General features: G+C 38.4%; 1 long non-coding RNA gene across 2 annotated transcripts; it reads left to right on the top strand.

Annotated features, from left to right (window-relative positions):
• The first annotated feature begins 10,529 nt into the window (after positions 1-10,529).
• LOC104867796 lies at positions 10,530-24,513 on the top strand. 2 transcript variants are annotated; one of them, XR_781857.1, is made up of 3 exons: positions 10,530-10,657; positions 22,738-22,808; positions 24,082-24,513. It is a non-coding gene; the product is annotated as an uncharacterized LOC104867796 (long non-coding RNA). The 2 variants fall into 2 exon arrangements; XR_004518106.1 differs by having other exon boundaries at positions 23,959-24,513.
• The last annotated feature ends 385 nt before the right edge of the window (positions 24,514-24,898 follow it).

Here is a 24,898-nt window from a genome sequence, read left to right as displayed (position 1 = left end):
AAAAAAGAAGATAAGAAAGCTTACTTGATGGCTAAGAGTATAGCACCCCAAACATCAGTTGCAGGGATCAGAGAAGATAACAGCAGTGGCCTCACAATGTAAGGGCAGTAAGAACTAACTCTGTGATGCTTATCAAGAGAAAAATGGAGGTTGTTGAAGAAACCTCCAGGGATGTCTGTGATGCCACTCCAATTCTGTATTAGGATAAAAAAGGGATGGGGGCCAGGAAAACTTATGGAGCTAACGTACTTGGTAAAATATGAGCCTAGGATAACTTACCTATCTTGGAATATGAAGCCCATATTAGATAGACATATTCATCTCTATTTTTTTTTGTTTTATCTCATTTTAAAATGTGTTCCTATTGCCAGGAACAGTGATGCATAGCTCTAGTCCCAGGATTTAGGAAGATGAGGTTTGAAGAGCTGCTTGAGACAAAGAGTTTAAGAAAAGTTGATGGAACATAGTGAGAACCCTGTATCTAAATCAATAAGGCAAATAGAAAAAGAAAACATTTACATAAGGTGGTTTTAAAATAGATTACTTTGAAAAAATTGCAAGTTTCACCTTCCTTAGGCATTGCTTTGCCCAATCTTTGCTCTGTTAGTTACCACCGCCTTCATTGCTGCCCTTGTGTTTGTAGCATGGATTATGCTATAGATTTTTGTGTATTCTTAGTGCTTTTACCTATTACCTTCAGTGTCCTCCTTGAGCATATAATTAATCTAATATGGGAAACTTCATCATGTTACTTCTTGGTTCAGTATCCATCAGTGGCTCCCAATTATGTACAGGAAAAGAAATTAAATATTTTAAATGGAAGAGAGTCCTTCACTATTTTTCCCTTGTCTACGCCTATAGGATCATTTTTGCCAGTTCTTTGAATTGTATATTTGAGCAACATCAAATGGTTGGTAGCTTCCTACTATGATGAACTGCTTCTTGCCTTTGTGTTTCCTGTTATGCCAAAATCTGCACTTCTTGACCAGTCTGCCTGTCTACAATCCATCTTTTAAGAAACAGATTTTACTATTTTCCTACTATCTCTGCACATTTATCCCATTGTGTTAATAAACCATTAATTACTTATTTTTTATTCCTCTAGAGTGTGAACAGGGCCAGTATAGGTCCTGGAATATATTAGATGTATTTCAAATCATTTGCAAATGAACAAAATTGCATTATGACCAAGTGAAAAAAGTATTTCTTGAGACACTCTTCAATGTGGAAAAGAGGCATGAAGTAAAAACTTGAGCATAGAGAAAAAGACACAACTTATATATCAATTCCTTTCAAACAAAAATGAGTTAGAATTAAAATGGATGCAGGATAAATACATAGGTAAAATACTAGCTATTCCATCTAAATTCTTCGTTATTATTTTTGGGAAATAAATAAAATGTTGTGCACTGCAATCTAAGGAGAACTTGCATTTCTACTAGCCTAGAGCAACAAGGGTACTTATAAAAATATACACCTAGTTTTCCCCTGTCAAAATTTATAGTCTTAACTTTTAGTGATGGTTTAGGTCTGTGTATATTCAAAATAATTTGGTTGAACATTTCAATTAAAAACTACACATGCGCATATTAAAGCAGACTAATTTTTAAGCCTTTCTGCACTGAGGTGTGGCCCCAGCCACACCAGCTAATTGCCACCATGATAAATCATCGGTGCTGCTATCCCCGAAGTTTCCAGCAGAATTCAATAAAAATATCAATAATATGGAATTTTTGTTAGTTATGCTTGGCATCTTGCTAAGCACTTCATATGCATTATTCTGATTAATCACAGTAGCTCTATTACACAAATTAGGAATCTGAGGCACAAGCCTACTTAGTCACAGAGCAAAGATTCTGAGTCTAGCTGCAGTGCCTTTTGTTGCCACCCTGTGCATTTTCTTTTCATTAATCCCTTTAGGTCTTTCTGTGTTCACATGCCTTTAATCAACATACCTACGTTAGGATCTGCACAGCTCTAGACATGACATGGCTTTCTCAATTCCAGCCATCCTGCTGACTCTGTAAGTCAGATTCCAGCTTGAAACTCGGGCTAAAAGTGCAACCTCTTTTTGTGAGATATTTGGCAGTGAAGCAGTTGAAAGAAGGAATTCAAAACCCCTTTATGTGTTGGTAGAGACACATGGAGTAGTTGTGAGGAGATGGTGCTGCCTGTCTGACAGTTTCATTCAGCCCAGAATCTAGTCTCCTGGAGGGATCCACTGAAATCTTCCCATAATTGTCTGGTGAGATAGGGATGTGCAAAGTCACAGCAAAGGAAAGTGTGCTGGACCCAACACTACCTGTCAGTGAAATGGCTCAAGGATTAACGAGGCACCCTTACCCATTTTCACATTTAGTTTTGCTTCACAGGAAGAGTGCTGCATAAAATATACAACAATACTCCATGGCTTATTTTAAAGTGCTTTCTTCTGACAGCAGATATTAGCACATGATTAGAGTTGAAAAACTGAGAAACTAATCCTCTTTAGCTGCTGACCTGCGTGAAATGCTCTCAAGTAACCTACGTGGTTACTGACCAAACATGCCACAAGTGTTTATTATGTACTTATTAGGAGTCCAGCATGAATTTTCATGCTATGGATACAGAGAGAGTGTCAGGAACAAAGTTTCAGCTTAACCTAAGTGAAATACTAAGCAACACAGAAGACGGAAAAAGGCATGTTAGTGCTTAAGTGGCTGGAAGGAATTATAGCAGTTGAGAAGATAAGAATGATGGCTGGAGCGGCCAGGCATAGGGACCATTTGCTCTTCCTGTCTACAATCTACTCATTTTTCCTCTAATAACATGACATAAGTTTTGCTCTGAGGAATCACACATTTTCTCTTTCAGTCCATTTAGTTTGAGTGATGACTAAGATAGCAATGGGCAAATAACTGAATTAGACATGAGTTTTTTTTCTTTAATTCCTAGATTGCTTGCAACTGCAGCTGATCACCTTTACACATAGATTTTTTGATTAGAGGAAACAATAAACTCCCATTTTCTTAATCCATTTTGCATGTAATTCCTTTCTATTTGGGATCTCACTTATGTTTTTCTACCTGTAAATAGGACATGAATAAACTTCACCATCTAAATAGCATTTAGTACTGTAGTCACCAGCAGGGTAGTGCTCCTACTGCAATAGTAGATACAGACACATACAGATTCACATTTCTGAGTGCAAGAGTAAGCTTTTGAATATAAAGACAGCAAAGAGATAAGCCATGACTCTTGAGAAGGGAAAGGTGAGCTGACTACCTCTGTCCATTTTCAGCCTCAGCATCTGTCATTTTTGGATGTGAGCACAGGACTAGTCTTCATGAAGCAGCAGGACTCTGCCGGTGGTGGCAAGAGTAACAACTGAGACTTTTAGCAGACAAATTGGGCTGGTGTAGTGAATTGGAAATTTAAGGGACTCAGACACTTGTTTCCCCATGAGCATTGCTGAACACCTAAGCCAAAACCTAAAATGCACAGTAAAATATCCAGAATCTCTTGGTGTACAGGAAGTCAGTTCTACTAATAAGGGATCATGCATCAAGAACTTTACCTGTCAGTGATACACTGGCCAGGGGATGGGATGAAAACACGACTGAAACAGATAAAGAGCAGAGATGGAAAGCACTCACTCCTCCTGGGCACAGTAGATGGAGTCACCTCAGAGTTCAGAAAAATATAGGAGACTATGTCCTTGAATCAGTAAATCAAAGATGGAAAGAGTATTACAAATACTATAGTCTACTTTGTTCCATAATTAATTTCTAATACTTTTTTTTTTTTTTTTGGTACCAGGGATCAAACTTGGGACCTTGCACTAGCGAGGCAGATGGTGGTGCCACTGTGCTAAATCCCTGGCCCTTCCAAAATTAATTTCTAATTGAGAAGATTATGCTTTTACTTATATATGAAGGGAATACCTTATGGTGGATGATAGAAAGATCAGCTACTCTTTGGTTCTTTTACTCATTATATCTGGCACATAATACAAATCAGTAAATCTTAGAAAAGATGAGGTGATGATTTGACCAACAATTAAGAGAAGATTGATGTCATATACTTATATTCTAGATAATAAAATTAGCAGGATAATTTTGAATAACTATAAATAATATATTAAATAAATCAGAAGAAAGGCCCAAAGAGATAAAATGATATCTATAGGACTAAGAAAAGTAAAATAAATGATTACTTTAGCAATAAGAACCTGAGTGCAGTAGAACACATAATTAGTTCAAAGATCAAAAGGAATCGTCTAAACTGATACACACACAAATATAGATAGCTAGATCGATAGATAGATGGTATATGTACATAAATCATCTTACGAACAGACAGAATAGGATAGCAGCAATATTTGAAGAGCTAGTGATTAAAAATTTTCAAAATTAACAAAATTTTAAAAATTTAGGAATCCATTTAGGATTCTAAATTAGAATACTACAATGGGCATCATCATAAATCTGGAAAAATTAACTTAAGAATAAGGTAATGATCTTAGAAACCACCATCTTATTTTCAAAGGAAAAATTAAATTTTAATGAATCTCTTTACAAATGCAGGGGAAGCCAGATGGCAGTAGAATAATATCTATAAAGTGCTGAATGAAAATAAATGCCAAAGTAGAATTACACACTCTGCAAGAATATCCTTGAAAACAACTGGAAAGACAAAGACTAAGAGAACTTCTCTTCACTCACTGTATGAAAAGAAAATCTAAGTAGAATTTATCAACCAGAAGGAAAATTATCACAGTCAACAGCAAAGAAATGTAGCTCAGGAGTAGTGGGGTTGCCTAACATGCATAAAGGTCTGAGTTTGATCCCCAGCACCAAAAAATAAAAGTAAAAAAATGTAGAAATAAATGAAAAAATTTGAAAGGGTTAGAACACATATATTATAAATGTGTGCTGATATATAGATATAGATATTGATGACATACATGAATATTGATTATTTGAAATAATATGTCTAAAGAGTTGAATTTCTATGTAGAACTAAAATGTATGGCAACAATAAAAGGCAATAATTAAAAAATCTTAAATATAAAACAGTTCATTAGACTATACGCTTTAGGTAGGCATGTTTTATAACATCTATGGATATTGCTAACACAGAGTATAAGAACAGGCCTAACAAATAATAGAAGAGAATATATATACTAATAAATATGTCATATAAATAAAAGAAGTAAATAAAAGAAAAAATGAACAAATAGGAAAATGGAAGATGAATATAGAGTAGATATAAACCTAATTAATGTCAGAAATCACTTTAAATATAAGTGGACTAAATGTCACAGTAAAAATCTAAGAGATATTCAGATTGTTATTCAGACCCTTTATATGGTGGACCAAAAAAAATTACTTATAAGGACACAAGAAAATTTAAAGGTCAATGTTGAAAAAATATTTACTTTCCAAACATGAATCAAAAGAAGAAAATATATATTTGGTACCAGAGATCAAACTCAGGATCTTGCACTTGTGAAGCAGGTGGCACAAGAACTGAGCTAAATCCCTGGACCAAGAAAACACTTATATTAAGAGATAAAAGACAATATCAGCAAGAAGAAATAATATTTTATAATGAAAATTATGAGGTGATCGACCTCACAAAAATATCTTCTGATTTTAATCTGTTCCACTGATCCTTGGATCTGCTTCTTTTCCAGTACTGTGCTGTTTATATCACAGTAGCTTTGTAGTATAGTTTCAAATTGGGGATTGTGATACTCCTTACCTTGCCTTTGTTGCTTAGAATTGCTTTTGCTATGCTAGGTCTCTTCTTTTTCCAAATGAATTTTTGGATTATTTTCTCAAGGTCTGTGATGCATGCTGTTGGAATTACAATTGGGATTGCAATGAATCTGTATAGCAGTTTTGGAAGTATGGTCATTTTCACAGATTGGTTCTTCCTATGCAAGGGAAAGGGATATCTTTCCATTTTCTGATATCCTCTTTGATCTCTTCTTTCAGAGTCCTTTAGTTTTCAGAGTAGAGTTCTTTAATTTCCTTTGTTAGGTTGATCCCTAGATATTTCATATTTTTTCGGAAACTATTGTGCAATTAGTTGTTTCTCCAGTTCCTCTCTCAGTGAGTCTTTGTTCATATAAGGAAGTCTGTTGATTTATTTTTGTTGACCTTGTATCCAACTATTCTACTGAATTTGCTTATTAAGTCTAGAAGAGTTTTGTTGGAGCTCTTGGGGTCTTCTATAAAGGATGTCATCTGCAAATAATAACAATTTAACTTCTTCATTTCCTATCTTTATTCCTTTTATTTCTTTCTCTTGTCTAATTGCTATGGCAGAAATAAAGACATACCCGGCCACCTCATCTTTAACAAAGAAGCCAAACACCCTCACCGGAGGAAAGATGGCCTCTTTAATGAATGGTACTGGAAAAACTGGTGTCAATTTGCCAAAGAATAACTCTAGATCTATATCTCTCACCATACATTAAACTAAAATTGAAATGGATCAAGATCTAAATATTTAGACAGAAACATTAAACAAGCTGGAAGAGAGGGTGGATAGAACTCTTAAAGACATTGGTGTGGGAAATACTTTATAAATAAATCTTGAGTAGCATGGGAACTAGCACAAAGAATCAACAACTGGGATCTCATCATATTAAAAAGCTTCTGCATAGAAAGAAAAGACAACCCACAATGTGGGAAAAAATTTTTATCAGCTGTTCCTCAGACAAAGGTCTATTATATAGAATGTATAAGAACTTTAAAAAAAATTAGACATCCAAATTTAAAGATCCAATCAAAAATTGAGCATCTAAAATAAACACTTCTCAGACAAAGAAGTAAAAATAGCAAATAAACACATGAAAAAATGTTCAACATTACTGGTCATTCAAGAGATGCAAATGAAAACAATACTGAGACTCCACCTCATTCCAGAAAGAATGGCTACTATCAAGAAATCAACCAATAACAAATGATGGTGGGGCTGTGGGGAAAAAGGACCCTTTCTCCACTGTTGATGGGAGTGTAGACTGGTGCAACACCTGTGCATATCGTATGGAGATACTTCAAACAACTAGGATTAGAGGTCCCATTTGACCCAGCTCTTCCCCTGCTGGGTATCTTCCCCCCAAAATTAAAAGAATCATACCATAGTGATATATATGCCCACATGTTCATAGCAGCACAGTCTGTAATAGCTAAATCTTGAAAACAGTGCAAATACCCATCAACTGGAGACTGAATAAAGAAAATGTGGTTTTTTTTTATAAAATAGAATACTACTCAGACATAAAAAATGAAAAACTGAGATATTTTTAGCTAATTTTATGCACATTGAGGCCATATTTTTAAGTGAAATAAATAGGAAACATGTGTAAACATCAAATAGCTTCTCTGGTGTGAGAAACTGAAAGTGTAAATAAGGGTCAAAATATGTAATAGATAATGTGAAACAGGAAGAAAAGCCACAATGGGGAAGGGGAAGGGAAAGGAATAAATACAAGAAATGGAAAAATTGAAAATGAAGTCTTTGTCAATAGGAAGGAGTGGAGGGGTTGAAAGGAGGACAGGGGAATGGGGAAAAATAAGAAGCAAGATATATCATGAAAAGGTAGAAATTCACAATGATGAATGTCATCATATTGTATACCTAAAATGTACCAGTAAAATCAATGAGAAAAAAAGAAATACATCCTGATTTTAAATTTGTAAACATTCAATATTGTAGCTTCAAGCTATGTGAAAGATATAAATAAAGCAAAAACCCTCAAAACTAAAATGATATGCACAAAATTCCTACAATTAAAGTTGGTTTAAGAAGCAAATAAAAACTTAGAAGTAATCTAGAAAAATCTCAACACAGTATTGATAAACACCATCCAACTTACAGAAGACTGAAACCAGCCATAATAAAACGTAATTCATTTTTCATGTTCACATAATATAGTTGATTACATATTACACTAAAAAGAAAGCCTCAAAAATTTTCAAATGATTAAAATTATTCCAAGATTATTGTGTGACTACATTGGGATTTTACTAGAACTCAACAACAATAATATAATCATGAAAACTCTAAACTCATTGAAATTAAATAACAAACTTTTATATAAAAAAGAAACAATCAAAATGGAAATTTAAATTATTTTGAATGGAATAACAGTAAACACAGTTCCTTGCTATTTGGGAACAAAAAACTCTTCACTTATATTATTATATCAAATATTCCCCTGAACAAATGTTTTCTTTTTCTTTTTTGATACCAGGGATTGAACTTGGGACCTTGAGCTTGCAAGCAGGTGGTTGCACCACTGAGCTGAAACCCCAGCCCCTGGACAAATGTTTTCTTTTTCACACTCAAACAAGATTGTAAATTAAAGGCCATTCTATCCTTGTGGTAGCCTTACCTTATCCAATGGCCAAGCCTTCCTACAACACAGTGAAATTGACTACAATAGCAAGGTTTCCCTTCTGTCTGGATTTGATTAGATTCCTTACAAATGAAGACAAAACGGAAAGGGCGTTAATTAATTTTTATTGCTTTACTTTTGTGGCTGCAGGGATAGAAGCACACTTTTATTGGAAATAAAAGCAGACTTCATTTGTAGCCAGTAACTGGGTGAATGACAGATCACTGTGGCATGTTTTAAAAGGCCGGTTCTCCTACAGACCATGATAATCCCCATCTCAGTAAAGCGGCAGAGGTACAAGTGGTTCTTCACAGAGGAATAGGAATGTTTCTAATATGTCCATTCGTGTAATGTTTATCTCCTCCATTCTTTGTGCTTCAATACTTAATTACAAAATAGGTGCTCAGCAAAGAGTATGCAAGTCGGCTTGTTTGATTAGGTAGAGAAGAAAGCAGCTTCATAGTAACCGCTGGGCCTGTACTGATATTGTTGCAAGTCTGACTTTGGAGGACAAGTTAATTCGTCCTCTCCTTTTTCCCACTTCTTCTTTTTGCAGTGCCAAGGATCAAATGGAGCCCCTTGTACATGCTGGTCCAGTGCTCTAACAGGAAGATATCTACACTTCTCAGATTCATTTCTTTTTTGTTTCCATGAGAATTCCCTTCTTCTAATAGGACAGTTTCAGTCTCTCTAAAATAAGCCATGTGTTTAAAGTGGAAAATATCCCTATGGTAGGTAACATACTGACTTCAGTTTAACTTACGGTATAAATGTCTGAGGACAGAGAATTTTTTAGGCTACTTTTTATCTGTGGATAGTCGGTGGTTGCTGGGATTAAATAGAATATCTCAGGGGAAGAAGGAAATATTTAATATTTAATTTCATCCAGTCCAGCCCCTGCATTGGCTAGAAGAGTGATTCTCCATTTCTAGGGTGTTTTAAAATTTCACCGTTCTGGTTGCTGTCACACATGACCTGAATCAAGTATCTGGTGGGTGTGGGTAAGATATAGGAACGTGGCATTTGTGTGATTTCAAGAGTGATCCGTTGCATGCTGCAATCTGAGCATACGTCTCAGGGTGATGAGAGCCCTGCACACACCGCAGGTCACACCCACAGAGAGACACCATGCACCACCGCCCTCCGACCCCGACGGCCTGCTTGGGAGGCATGGTGTTTAGGAGGCTGCACTCCAGCAACTGCTCTCTCCTCGTTCCTCCTCTGATTTCTGTGCACTCATAGCTCCCAGCATAGCTAAGGGCAAACACCAGCATCATCATCATTTTAATGTTTTTCCAGACTCTCAGCCCATTGATGATTTTTTTTATGCTCCAAACTACTTATTAATGCTGCCCTGAAGAACATGCAGCAACAGTTGCTGTTTGCAACACCCCCCAAAGCACACATATGGAGGCATACACACCACAATACCACACACCACCGTATCAGAGACACGAGATGACAGATTCTTGCTACTCCCATTCCTGTCAGAGAGCCTGGTATTCGTGCATGTTAATAAAAATAAGATGCAGCCATCACATCCGCTCTTCCCATTGTGCTTGCTTGTGTACCGCCGTTGGCCCGTGCATTTTTTCAGTAACATTCACAAGTGGCACTCCTGGGCCCAGCTCCTGGGGATCTGCTTTTGTAGCCGGTCTGTACCCGCTCAGCCCACACACACCCATGGCATGGCTCTCCGAATCTTCAGTTAGTACTAAAGCTTTCTTGGATGGAGTAGAGGGAGGGGGGTGGGGAGGGAAGGGGAGGGAGGGAGAGAGGGAGAGAGAAGAGAGCGCAACACCTTCGCCTGGCTCCCTGGTTTCTTTCCTTTACATCTGCCCTTCTCACTATGAGTCTTTTTCTTTGTCTCTTTCTCAGCAGTCAGCATTTATCAACTTAGAGGATGTTATTCCACAAAGGACTAAAGCAGGCTTTGGGGGAAGTAACTGTAGCTAAAGTGCATCTGGCCTTTGGAATAAACACAGACCTTAAATACTGCTCAAAGGGGAAAAGAAGCCATTGGTGTGGTCACCTCTTGTCACTGACTGACAGGTCAGCCCTGTAGCCAGAGGAGCTTGGCCGACTGCAGTCTCCTCAGACCTGCTGGAATAGGCACAGCCTCCTTCGATGCCCGATGCCCGGATGTGGAGAACGTCCGCCCAGGGAACCTTTATTCTTGTGCGTCATTAGGCCGTACAATAGCTGACAGATTGCACACCCAGCTGCCCCTCCCTGCCCCGTGGGCCGAGAGTACAAGGGCAAACGGTAAGTGGTCTGGCTCACGCAGGCTTTACAAGGCTTGGAGCAAGAGCAATGTTAGAAGCCAGGACGAAAGCAGGTTTCACTTTGTGCACAGGCAGCACTTTAAAGTGGATAAATCTCTCTTCATTATGTGGCTTTTCAAAAGGAGAGGCAAAAGGTACATGCACAATAATGGATCTTTTGAGTATGTGTGTGTGTGTGAAGCAGACAAAGAACTATAAAAATTGCATTTTTCTCCTTTGCTGGACTTGGATAAGAATATCAGCCTTGCTCCGACGTCATGAGGTCCGAGCAGCAGTGTCCACACACCCCACCCCTGTGACTCCCAGAATAAATTTGTCTTGCATCAAGCATTGGACAGTGATAATTTTTGAAGATAATATAGCAACTTAAATAATGCTTGGTCACCTTAAGTGTGGTCAATAACATTCCTTCTTAGGTTCTAGCCACTGACATTAAACAGGAATCTGAAAGCTTTCAATGTTTCAAATATCCACCGAATATTTAGTAGCACCTTTGCTTCTTGTATCACAGGGTCCTTCATGTGTTCCTTGATGTGAATTTTCTTTTTTCCTGTAGAAAGTATTTCTGAAGAGTTATTTCACTTGGGTCCTTTGAAGTTGAACTGAGAATGGATGAGGTATACATATATGAGATATACATATACTTTTATATTTCTATATACTTATTTCTAATATCAACATATAGCCTTTTGAGTTTAATTGTATTTGTTTCTCATTTGGTTTAAAAATTTTCCATGTGCTCATGCAGGATTGAGATGCGGGCCATTTTCATTTGAGCCAAAACCACAAAAGTCATGGAAAATATTGATCTCTGCTTTTAATTGTTCTTGTCCCCTAGGCCTTTTCTGAGTCCTAGATAACAGAGGTATCAATGAAAATGCTTCCAGGAGAAGCATATTTAGAATGGTCATGGAAAGGTGAATTGAAAACATAAAAATAGAACAATAAAGAGATCGTTTTCCAGGTGAAAGACATGGAAGCTAGAGGAGGCTTGCTTTCAGGGGAACTGCAGAAGAGGGACACAAAGGTTAAAGATAAGATATCGGAAGTGGAAATAATCTTCTAAACCGTTGACCTTGTGTGGGCCTGCTTTAAAGAAATGGATTGTTTTAAGTGGTTTTGGGAAGCTGAGGTAGAAAGATATGTATTGCCTTCCTCCAAGTGCATCTGCTAGCTATAGCTGGAATACATAGATGGGTGCAAAAACTTCAGAACAATGAAGTCATTTATTTGATGAAATCTGTGCCTGATAAATCCAGAGCAGAGAGTAAGGATCTTTAAGACCAGGCAAATAGTAATTATCTGAAAATAAGCACCCATCACCTGGACAACGTGCACTGGATAAGGTGTCAAGTTACTCATCTGATGCTCTGCAAACATCCTTTGGGTTTGAGTGTGACAACTACTGCCAGTTTCCAAGATCTTCTTGAGAATAACATCCTTCCTTGAAAACCTAGAGACTTCAACCCACCTAAAGTCGTCTCGTGGTTCCCAGTAGAATGTCTGCAAAGAGTAACAAGCTAAAGGTCTTGGGTTGGAGAGTATGCTGTGAGGAATAACCCTTCTATACTAATACAAGGCTGGAATTCCCTGGATCGGACTCCCCCTTTATGAATACTACACATTAGAAATGTAAGAACCACAGTGTGGTAGGGAGACAAGGACTGCTTTTATGGATTCATACATTTTTGGGGTACAGATTTGCAATTTGTATACAAAAACTGTAGAAGTTTCTATGAATCTATTGGGCCCAGGATTAATGCTTTCCCCTTATATCGCAAAACAAAGGTTCTTTGCTTTTTTTTGTTTTATTTGCACCTAAACTTATCACTTCTCACTGCTTAATTAACCATGTCCCAATACCTATGCTTTCTATGGATTTACTAGTTGTTTTTCCCCTGTGTAATTTGATTTCCATCTTTACGACTTTATTGAAATTTCTCTCATGAAGTAATCATGCCGACTTCCACTCTCTTCACTGCATCATTTGACTCTTAGGAACCCGTTTCTGAATAAAACTCTTGTTGCTTTGGTTTCTATTATGTGATACTCTCTGAGTTCTTTCACTACTTCTTGAGGATCCTGTTCATTCCTTACTCTCCCTCCTTGTTTTTCTTTCTCCTCCTCCTAGCTTGATCCTCAATTATGATATTCTTCAAAATTCCTCTTGCCTTCTGTCCTTCTCTCTAGACGTTCATCTTTTAGGGAGGTAATTACTTTCACAGGGATGTAACAGCTTCCAAATTGCACCTTGACAGCCCCAGTTTTTATGTATAATACGGACCTAACATTCCAAAGTTATCACTTTTTAGTCAGTGCATCTCAAAGTTGACTTGTATAATGCTTAATTCACATATTTTCCCTTAACTTTTCTCTCTTTCTCAGTTATTCCAATTTCGGTCTTGCTGGGCCTAAAATCACGTTCTCCTGCCTCTCTACTTTGAGCTCCTTGCATTTTTGCCTAAAGTTTGCTCCATTCATTTTGTTTCCATTCACACTAATCTCACCCAGGTCTCTATCTCCTCCACCTCGTGTGTCGTCTACGGAGGTCTGCGCATGAAGTTGGAAATTGTGTAAAGTGGAGTGGGTGATGAGGACTGACCACCCCTCCTTCTCTGCATTTCCTTCCTTCGATTCCCCCTCAAACCTCAGCTGAGCCTTCACATGCACTGAACGTGTCCCTGACAAACAGTAAAAAGACACTCAATTTGCACCTGGGGGTGGTGGGAGGAGGGATGCGAGTTGGAGGAAGGCTTCAGATTGTTGCAGTCTATGAATTAGGTCTAAGATCAGTCTTTGTCCTAGTTTTCTCATTTGTACATGGGTATCTCATCTGTGTTGTAGGAAGGATTGACCAAGGTAGCCTTAATTTTCCCTCATCCTAACTTTTAGACTAAATTACCTGCCTCTGGGCCCTTGGTCTCTCTCACCTCAGTCCTTACGGAACCCTAGTGCCCCTGAAGGCACTTCCCTCCCTTTTCTTCTTACATCATACAGTTTAGGAGACTGTGATTATAATCTCTTTCTTTGTAACTTTGAGCTATGTAAAACATTTTCAACGCCCTTTTCCATTTTGCAGCCTAAGACTGTGTTTCTTAAGGACCTGAGAGCCATTCCTTTGCAAATAAACATCAAGGACGATTGTGCCCCTATCTACCCCTCAACTTCGGTGTGTGCCCTTTCCGCTTACTCCTAGTGGGAAGACAAGAGGAAGTTTACTTTGTCTTTATGTAAGGTCATTAGCAAAGATAGATAGATGGTCAGTGGTCCCCCAGCTCACTTTAAAAATTCTCCAATGACGTAATTCAATGAAGTGGAAGTCCCGGCGAGTTTTTAAAAAATTGTGAAAATTCTATCATACCATTTGAACCCAATATATGATTATTATAAGCAATCCTTACAGCAATTTATGGACAGAATAAAAATGTTCAGAAAATCATTGGCTTTTCCTCCAATGTAAAAAAGTTGGGATTAAGAGAGGAGATGGCTGGGCATGTTGGTGCATAACTATAATCCCAGTACTCTGGGAGGCTGAGGCAGGAGGATCACTAATTCAGACCCAGGCTTGGCAATTTAACAACCTTGACCCTGTCTCAAAACAATTGTTTGGGAGTGCAGCTCAGTGCAAAGGCCTTGATGTTAATCCTCAGGACCATAAAACAATACAAAATAAAACAAGCAAACAAAAAATTCAGAACACTGGGTTCTCTAAAACTCTTCCAGGGCCTGAGATGTGTGGAAAACCAAGTGAGCATGGTAAACTAATGTGCCCGTTTGCAGGCACAGCTCTCAGAAGCCTGGTTAAGGGTATAAGGACAGAAGGCTGGGGCTATTTTTTAATTGCTGACAGTAAATGGGAGTAGATAAATTTTATGAAATTCTTTAAAGGCACTTGGTTTCTTTGTGCCTTTGATAATTCCAAATTTTAAGATTACCATCACAGATTTTAAAGAAGAAAAGAAGAAAAGAAAAAAACCTGTGCTCATACTAAAAGACTTCTCTCTTTCAATATTCAACAAAACAAAATGAAAACTCTCAGATATTCTTATCTCTTCTTATTGGTGGCAGGCAGAGCTGGGGCCTGTGGCTGTGCTTAGGTAAATGGTTTCCCTCACAACAGAATTATTACTGTTCTCTGATTCTGGGCCCTTTCCCTGGAGGACAAGAGGTTTCCAGGATCTCCACAGTCCACTGCTGTGACTTTCCTTGGCTGCTTTGGTTTCCTTTTCCTTGCCAGGAATACAGAAGAATGTCGCTTATGCTTTTATCCCAGCTACAAGTGCCACAGTTGTGAGCATTCATTGGAGAAAGAGAAGTCATGCTACTAAGCTGTTGAAATCCCTTCTAAAATATTTGATTCATGAATATCTGCATATCCACAGATAAGGAGGGTATCTGAGGTGGCGGTGGAGTGTGTGTGTGTGTGTGTGTGTGTGTGTATGCCTTCAGGATTGTATTTGCTGTAATGGTGGTACTTCTAGTCCTTTCTGAACACAAAAGACTTGCTTCTAAATCTTATCATTGTAAAAATAGCACTGTCATAATATTTGGGACCACAGAACATCTTGGGGAGAATTGATTCCAGATCATGGGGCCGGGGACACCCATGATAAATCTCAAATACAGGCAGAGGAGACAGGCAGCTTTGGACCCCTGCAGCCTATAGTGCTGTACCGGAATGAGAGTCCTTTACTGTTTTCACCTTCTAATTAGGCTCTGAGATGTAGCACAAAGGGAAACCAAACTAATAGTAAGACCTTCATTTGGCTCTCACCTTATCTGTGGATCTCTTTATGCTTTTGTACAATGATAAACTAGTTATCTTCATATTTTAATACATGTAAAAAGTAAACTCTCATTAGCCCTTCATTGCTAGTTGGAATACTATTTTTAATTTTCTTTTAAGTAATATTATTAGCATATGCTAATGTACTGGGTATGATTTTCTCCTTTTGTTATTCTGTGTTATATTTCTATCACAGTTCCTAACATTTTTACATATTTTTCTTTCATTTTAATTTTCTCTTAATCAAACTTCACAAGAAGCCAAATTTTCAGGAATTATGCCAGGCATTGAGAAAATAATGATTAGTAATACAGTACTCCATGGATTTGAAACATTCACCAGGTCCCCAGTCTACAGAGAAATAGGCAAGGGACATTAGATGAATAACCAATACCATACAAGTCAGTTCTGCTGTTGGCACATTAAAAGAGCAGACCTGGTCACTGGCTTTGGAAAAATTTATTCTAATAGAAAAGGAGAACAGAAGGACATAAAATAATAAATGTTTATAAGCATCTAGGGAGAAGCCTAAAATAGTGCCTTTATTTCATGTAGACCTCTTATTGAATAATTATTAATAACCTGGAGGTCCTACTGTTAAAGCAGAATCAGTAGTGACCTCAGAAAGAGCCTCAAACTTTTAAAGTGAATTCTCTCTTCTGTTTCTTACCTAGCTGTGAGCAATCCAAAAACAAAATGGTAAAAATGGCCAGATGCTTGCAACATAGCTTTATTTGCTCTTTCTTCACACTTGTTTTAATATTTAACAGAAACAAATGTATTTTCGATCTCTGAGCCCTTTTAGATCCTTCTGAAAACACTGCTGAAAACGTGAAAGGAGAACATGCTGTTTTTTTTTCTTTTCTCTTAATGTAGGCCTTTTAAAATTGGCTGTAAGGGTCAAAATATCTGGTAAAAGCCAAATGTCCTTGAAGCTTGCAAGGCAGACTTGGAGGGTTGAGCCCTGATGTTGCCCACTCCATCCTGTCCTCCTCTTCTTACTGCCATGACTTTCAGCTTCACAGAAGTGCACTCTGCTCATGAGGTGCGGTTCATTCTGACTTTGCATGGAAGACCTTTTAATGCCTACAGCTGTCCTATGAAATGATATACCTACCTACTCTTTTATAGTAAGAAAACGAAATCTCGGATGGATAGCACCTCTTCCACATTGTACAACCCAGCAGGCAATGTCTTCAGGATTTGAATCCAGATAGCCTGATTCCAGAATTCTTTGCTTTTTGAAGTGTGATACTGAAGTTTTTCAGATATAAGAGCACTAAGAATAAAATATATTCAGAAACCTGTAAGGATAAGGAATAGAAACTTTGGCTGCAAGGTGCCTCTTGGCTTCTTCCCTCTGTTTTGAGGAAATGGGAAGGCATGCTATTGTAGAGGAGAGAATTTGGCTGAGAAGTTAAATTGAAAGCAATAAAAACTGTCAAAGAGCTACCTCTGCGAGTTGGGCTTGGTCTGCTCCATGGTGGGCTGTGCTCTCAGAGCAGTAAAAACACCGACTCCCCTGCCTCCAGCCACCCTCTGCCTTCTAGGCCCTCAAAGGTATTCTCACTTTCCCAGACCGCAGGGGCGTTACTGCAGGAGGGTTGGAGACATTACCTGGGCAGCGATCTTCTGATGCTATCTCCTATTTTATTCACTCTAAGAAACAAGCACTCTGCTGTACGTCTGTTCTTTCGCACATTCAGGCCAGGGGAAAGGATGAACTGTCTAAAGGGAAGTCACACTCAGACGCAATTCTCATGACCGAGGATGACCATCCGGGCCAAGGATCAGTGGGGTCGTGCTCAGAAATAAATTAAGTAAAGAATGGCCTTCATGTTTGCTCTTTTTGCCAGCTGTGCTCCCCGTTTCCTGCAATTCAGCTTCCAGAATAAATCTTACCTCCTCATTCAGGCTTTCTTTGAACAGCCAATCTTTAACTCTTCCGATATCATTCAGTCTCATTCAGTGCAAGTGTTATTACTCTACCACACTCTTACTGTAATCACACATTATAGTGATTACTAGCTATAGATAATACATATATAATCTATGTAAATTAAATTACTGTAGTATAAGGAATGGTATATAGGAGTCATCATTAATTATATTTATGTGAAGGACAGGAGCCTCCACTTTTGTCCAACACTATATCTTCAGCTTTTATTGTTAGTGCTCAAAATATAGAAGGTTCCTAAACATCAGCCAGGCAGACGAATGATTGAATCTTATTATTTTCTTTGGATAGGACTAACAAAAACATCCTATAAAATACAACTCGAGATGAGCAGACTCCACTGTGCATTTTCCTTAACAATAAAGTCCAGAAAGCGGAAACATTCTTTCCTACATGTTCTGTGTAGTTTGATTAGCTACATTTCTTTGAATCATTGCAAGAGAACTGCGCCTATCCTTGATCTTTGCTTCCATTCTGCTAGAGGAAAAATTACCAACTGGGCTGTCACTTTTTGTTGTTCACAGTTGTCTTGTGCTTTGTTTGTGTGGTATGTGTGCATTTGCACAAGCTTGTGTGGTGTCATCTAACACAAAAATGGATTCTACAATGTGCTTTAGTATCTGTGCGATGCCCAGTGAGTCCAGTAGGAGAGCACTGGTGGTGTAGTACAGATGCCGATCAGGATGGCCAGGAACCTTGGCAAATAACTCCCTGCTGGACCTTCATTAGCATACACTACCCAACGGTGGGGGAAAGCGACCCTATAGCTTTCAAAAGAGAGGGGCAAAAATAAGATAAACTTCCCTTCAAAATAGGAATGATTTCTTTAGGACAGATGCATGGCATTTGCTACCTACCTCCATGTCTGGTGCTACCAGGGAGCCTAACCCAGGAAGAGAAGCAGGCGCTTCAGGTTCCCAACTGATTAATCCTATAAACCGTCCATTATTCCTTGTGTACCTGCTGTGCTCTGCACAGTGCGAAGTGCCACAGGGGACACAGAAGACATGGTCTTGCACTCTAGGATTTTCTATTCTTGGAGCAGATAGAAGAAGAATGTAATTAAAGCTAAGTGGCTTTCAGAACAATTTTGTACTGTTACAGCATCATTTGAGATTTGCAAATCTCATGTCCAAAAAAGATCATAAATTACATGGATAATGTGATGTACTTCCATATTTTTAGTGACAGTAACTTGTGCAACCTTGGATGTATAATAGACCCCTATGGAAAAAAAAATAGTGTTGCAATGTGAAATAGGAAGAAAAGGGCTAAAGGTGTAAGGGAAGTGGGAAGGGTAGGGGAAAGGAAATAAGTGAAAAGAAAAATATGAGAAAAATGAAAAATGGAAACAAAGTTTTTGTAAATAGGGCAGGGTGGAGGGGGTGAAGGAAGGGCAGGGGTATGGGGAAAAATGAGAACCAAGACCTGTCATGTAGAGGTACAAGATCCCAATGATGAACGTAACCATACTGTATACCTAAAAAGTACCAATAAACTCAACGAGAGAAAGAATAGTGTTAAGAATGTGATGAAAATTTAAAAATTCCAGGGCTACAGAAGGTTGCTGTTTTGTAAATTGAAGGGAACTGTAGGTGGGGTAGAACTGTCCTAATCTCAGTGCACATTCAAAGAAAAAGTCACAGGAGTGATCCTGAGAAACACCACCGGGTTGCTGAGGGACAGTGGCTTTAAAATGCACCTGAAAGTTTTATGGTGTTTCTAGAAAAGTTGACAGCTCTACAGCTGCTCAAGTCATGTCTGGGATACCAAATGCTGCTTTGACATCTGATTTCCTAGATTCCCTAATTAGTCACACTATTGCCAATCCTTCCAGTCCTTGCTCCCTGGAAGGCCTGAAAAGCTCAGCTTGGTCACAGGGCCATTGTCTGCCTTCTTTTGTTGTTGGATTGCTTGCTTTTTTACTGAGTTTAAGTTTGCCCTTCTTTTGTTCAATTCCATTTTCTGACCAGCTGCTCTGAACCTCATTCAAATGCCATGTATGTATTTTTGAAACCTGGACATTTAATTCAGAGAAGAGCCTTGGGAAACTTTTGGGTTTCAGGTTGTGCAAGGGTCACTTTGCTTTGAATTTTAGCCTTCAATTCATTTTCTTAAAAGGCTCAAAGTAGGACTCCAGCTGCACCTTCTGAACTTCACCAGGTGTGTTGGCACAAGCCAACAAGAAAAAGAGGCAGGAAGGCTGGAATCACATAACAGGATTTCATATGGATTTACTGTACTCGTTATATGGTATTTCATAGTTGGTTATTACTGTTCATCACAATAATTTGAAAATATAAAAAGACAGGTAAAAGGGGCAAGTAAAAACGATCAGTCTTATGTTACCGAGATACCAAGCCAAGAGCCAGGGAGTCTCTACTCCAGGCTGCAGTGGCTGTTGCTCCTTACAGTTGAGGTTATTGCAAAAAATTTTTATTTTGATGGATCTCTACACCTTCTCTGCCTGAGTGAAGGAGAGCCCTTGCCTATGTTCCTGCAGCCTTAGGACTAGGCCCTCATATCTTTCTGGAGAGGTATCTGGAAACTCAACTACTTAAAATTTCACAGCAAAAGTGAGGATAACTGAGGAAGTCTCTTACCTTCTCTCCACTGACCAGCCAAGAAGACAATTCTGTACTGTTCTATTTTGGAAGTGTCCCTAGGAAATCAGAATTTTTCAAGTCAAATCTTATCGCTCTTTACCTCTTGCTGGGCACTGAAGCATACATAGGCCAAACCAAGAGAAATTGCGTGGGCTGAGAGGGTCTCCTTAGGTTTTGGTTCCGGCAGAACCTCTTGGTGCACTCCCATGGGGCCTCTCTTCATCACTAGGATCTGCTTCTTCAGTATAGTCACAATTTGATTTCCAAGTAGAAACTTGTCAGTGGACAAATATTCAGATACTTCAAAAGGTGTATATGAGGCAAAGTAAAGTATGGAGAAGGAGGATTTTTCTTTAATATATAGGAGGCTAGCAAGCAGGGTATTTGAGTTTGCAAATCTTTATTTCCTTACATTTTTAGATCTCCGTTGGATTGTGATAAGACAAAGGCTTTTAGTTACATCACCTGTACTTCACAATGAAAGTGCTACAACTTAAAGCAAATTCATGTTAAGTTGAAAGTATTTCAACACTTTGCCTAAAAATCTCATTTCAATAAATAAGTTTTTATTTATTTTTATTAAGTTTATTTGTATATTTTAGTTATATAATATGATGACATTCATCATTGGGAATTTGTACCTATACATGATGTATCTTGGTTCTTATTTTTTCCCTATTCCCTTGCCCTCCTTTCAACCCTTCCACCCCTCCCTATTTACAAAGACTTTGTTTCCATTTTTTCCTTTTCTGAAAGGAAATACATTTTTATTTTTCAAGAAGCTCCTCAAAACGACTTATTTCATAGGGAAAAAATCTTGCATGGATTAAATTCTTTCAACTCCTATTTTTATCTCTTAACCGGCACATTGTTGTTTTCTCTGTCATGCACAATCTGGCCTTATTGCATTCTTTGCCATTTGATCTTCTTAGTCGCCCAGTTTCACGAGCCTCTTCTTTGACACTGAAAGTTTTGCCCTTATGCTGGATACAAACCGCCACATTCTAATGCTCTGAAAATTATGGAGTTCCTTATTTCATCTAGTTTGTTCATACTTTTATGTATTAAATAAGTAAACCCCAAGAAAATATTTCCAATAATTGGGGTCCAAAAAACGGGCAGACCCACCCAAATTTGGGTAAGGACCAAACTCCATAGAGCTTAAATTCTTCAACCTGCTTTGTACTTTTTAGCATTTGATCTTAGTTATCCTTTTTGGAGGCTTTGCCATTCTTCTGTCAGAGGAATAAGTACTGTTCCTGTTTAACTCACTTCATTTATAAAATGGGAACTTAATGATACCTACTCCGTGGAGTTGTTGGTGGATTCATAGAACAGTACCCCATAGGTACAGACTGCTCAAAAGGGTTGAATTACTATTGTAATAATTGTCAGATGGGTATTGAAATGAGTATAGCGTGTGTGTTTTTTTAATACCGGGGATGGAACTCAGGACCTTGTGCTTGCAAGGCAATTGGCAGCACCACCAAGCTATACCTGCAGCCCAGGTGTGTATTCTTTACATTGCTTCTAGTTCTAGCTTTCAGATGTCGTACCAGAGACATTGCGATGGCTCATGCCTGAGCGTGACTCCGAAAGTCACTCTGTAATTCTTAGGGCTTCCAGCTATATACCTTGCAGGCACTTTGGTCTCGTCACCATCGCTTGGTATTTATTTCCTCTCCCTCAAAACGAGAATACTGACGCCTTTCTCTTTCGCACTCCACCCTGAATATGTGTCTTTGTTATTCTGATATCCCCTGTTAAATGCGTTGTTTTATTTCCCCATTGTTTAATTGACAGCTTTTATGACTAGAGCAGACACTTGCCATGTTTGGTGTGTCTCCTGCATGAAAAAGCCAAAAGAAGCCCGCAGTCATCCGGGTCCTCCCTCCGCCATCACACCGGATGCCGGTTCACCCGTTCAGACACGCGCAACACTCCAGAGGAGGGCAGTGCGCATTGTCATTTGTAATTTATGCCAAAGAACTGAATAAAAAATTTTTGCTTTAAATATTTTGAGGCATATTAGACTTATTATTCTTTGCTCTGCTTTGGTGTGTTTATGATACGTAAAACAATTCTCTAAGCCACATCTTATTTTTTCTTCTTTGCCTATTTCCCCTACTAACATTCCTTAGTCTGATGGAGTTTCTATTATTAAACTCGATGGAAAAAAAAACCCTAATTCAAGCTCACTTAAAAAACATTTAATGTCTTTTAACTGAGAAGAGCAAGGCCTGTGTTTGAACCCAGAACATTTGCAATGAGCTACATCCCAAAATTCCTTTTTAAATTTTTAATTTTGAGTCAGGATTTCGCTAAGTTGCTAAGTTGCGTGGCTAGGCTGGAACTTGTTATCCACCTGCCTCAGACTCTCAGAGTATGGGTGCACAGGTATGAGTCACCATATCCAGCTTTTCTGCTGCTGTTCAAGCAAGGGTCAGACAATGTCACTACATCCTCTTACTGGTTCCAGCCTCTCCCTGGTTGTCCCCTCTCAGATGTTCTAATGGCTCTGCTCTTCATTCTCAACAAGGTTCTTAGTAAAATATATGCAGATGTTTACAAACATCAAGTATAAGATTATGATAGATAATTAGTCAAGATGAGTGCTTTAGACAAGGTGGTGGAGTCATCTTTTTGAAAGGTAATTTTTTTAATAAACCATTTTATTTTATTGTGTTTTCTTCTCTTTTTTTTTGTACTAGGTGTCAAACTCAGGATTGTGCTTGCAGAACAGGCACTGGAACCCCTGAGCTAAATCCCCAGCCCTTGAAAGGTAACTTTTTATGAGTAAAATCTACACAAAGAAACAGTCAAGAAAATGTCCTAAAAATATTGTCCAAAAGCAAAACCCAACAGCATCAGCTAAAAATATTCTGAGTAAAAAAAATAGTCTTAATGCATTTCAGTTGCAAAAGGAAGGTGAAGGTAACTAGATTAGTGTAAACGAGAGGGTTTTGAGGAAGAAAGCTTCAGAGGTTGGCCAAGTCACAGTCTATGGAAGCCTGAACAGACTATCACAAAAAGCAGTTTTGACTTTTATTTGTAGTAAAATAAAGCCATTCTGATGTTTTTAGCCAGAGGTAAATTTATTTGCACTATGTTTCAAAAACTAATTTTCTCTGCTTGGAAGATGATGGGTTATAATGCATCTTGGCCTTGTCTTCTATACTCTTGAAAGTAGAGACTAAAATAAAAATGTTTACACACATCATTTATTTGGAAGATATCTTGGGAAGATTGAGGAAGAGACCAAAGTAAAAGAAATAAGGATATAGTTGCTAGTAAAGGTTCCATGGGAAAAAATAATCATATGGCTTGCCCTGTCTGATAAGATTATTTGGTGTCCCTGTATCAATCATTGCATTTAGAGAAATGCTCTGATCTAATTAAACCAGGTCATCAACAGCGAATACTTTCCCAAAGCATCAAGAGACACTTGGCACAGAGAGGACATTTAGCAGACAGTGCTGAATAGATAATGGGTAGCATAAAGACGACATTGTCTTCATAGTTCTTCCTAAAACCCACAGAAGCTTGAGTCTAAGAATAACAACAGCTGAGTCTTCTATGTTAAAAATCTCTACATTATTCTTTGATGATACCAAATGTTAGGCTTTCCAATTTTTGTTGTACATTAACACAGAGGAGAAAGGATAAATGTCCTGCAATGATGATTAAAAATATTGAAAATAGAAAACCTCATAGCTAGTTTTGAAAGGATATCTTTTTGGACCTGATTGCTGTAACAGTTTTTGCCAGTCTTTTATAAGGTAAGACATTTATTTAGCATTCTGATGCATGTATGAAAAGGATCTTATAATTTAAATGAAGCATTTTAAATATTTCATATCTCAGTTAATTTTGGTCTGAATATATCATTAAATATTCTTTGAGCTACTTTTAATTTCATATTGCTTTCCTAGGACCTGTCTCTTAATCTCTTAAAAATGTAGGAGGTGGGAGAAAACAGACAAAGTTTTGAGATTGGAATCCCAGACCCCATGGTTGACGATGACAGTGACACATCTGTCTGTCTGCATTTGAAGGTTGTTAACAAGGACAGACCTTGGAGAGATGTCTGTATATCTTTCCACCCACCAGAGGATCACAAAACACAGAAAAAGAGCTCAGGCCTGGAAGTGAAAGGAAATTTTGCATGGAAATTTTGCTTCTGTAGTTCAAGATGGACTTACTATGGGAGAGTCCCTACTTGAAATGTTCTTTGTTCAACATGTCTGGGTCCGTCCCACCTCACCTGCCGGAACATGCCCGAGCCAACTTCTGCATCTCAGGAATGTCTGTCTCTAGAAGGGTTTTGTCATTTTACCAGAATGTAAATGAGAACCTCGTTTAAAATCATCCAATGAACATGTTGCCAATATCATGTGTGAACCAACACCATGATTGAGCTGGTTCGCTGATGCATCAATTTCTGTAACCAATGAATGTATACCAAAGATGCCTCACTTGTAGCACCCCCCCCAGAGTGTACATCTTCTTTGTTCAAGTGTTGGACAGGGCCAGTCTTCCACATAGGAACGCAGACTGGTCCACCAATGTTAAATAAAGCTTTACTTTTTCTCCGCATCTCCTCGTGTGCTTTCCATCCTCTCAGACTAGTGGCAATGAGCTATATCAATAGAGTGGAAAGTTCGCCATTTCAGAAGCATTTGGAAGGATCCCACTAAAAGCGAAAGAAAGAAGAGATACCAAATTGTGCAGGATATTGATAAAGTTATGTGGAAGTATTCCCAATAAAAAGAAAGAAGGAATAAAGATGCCCCAGGCAGAGAAAAAAATGTCAGGTGGCTGAGCTGCAACCCTTTGGGGGGGTGGGGGAGGGGGAGGACATGTCTGAGCTTG

The sequence above is a fragment of the Fukomys damarensis genome, unplaced genomic scaffold (assembly GCF_012274545.1).
Source record: "Fukomys damarensis isolate Sample0158 unplaced genomic scaffold, DMR_v1.0_HiC HiC_scaffold_3, whole genome shotgun sequence".
NCBI lineage: Eukaryota > Metazoa > Chordata > Mammalia > Rodentia > Bathyergidae > Fukomys > Fukomys damarensis.
Note: the sequence above shows the minus strand (reverse complement) of the source record. Positions and strands in the feature narration are given on the sequence as shown.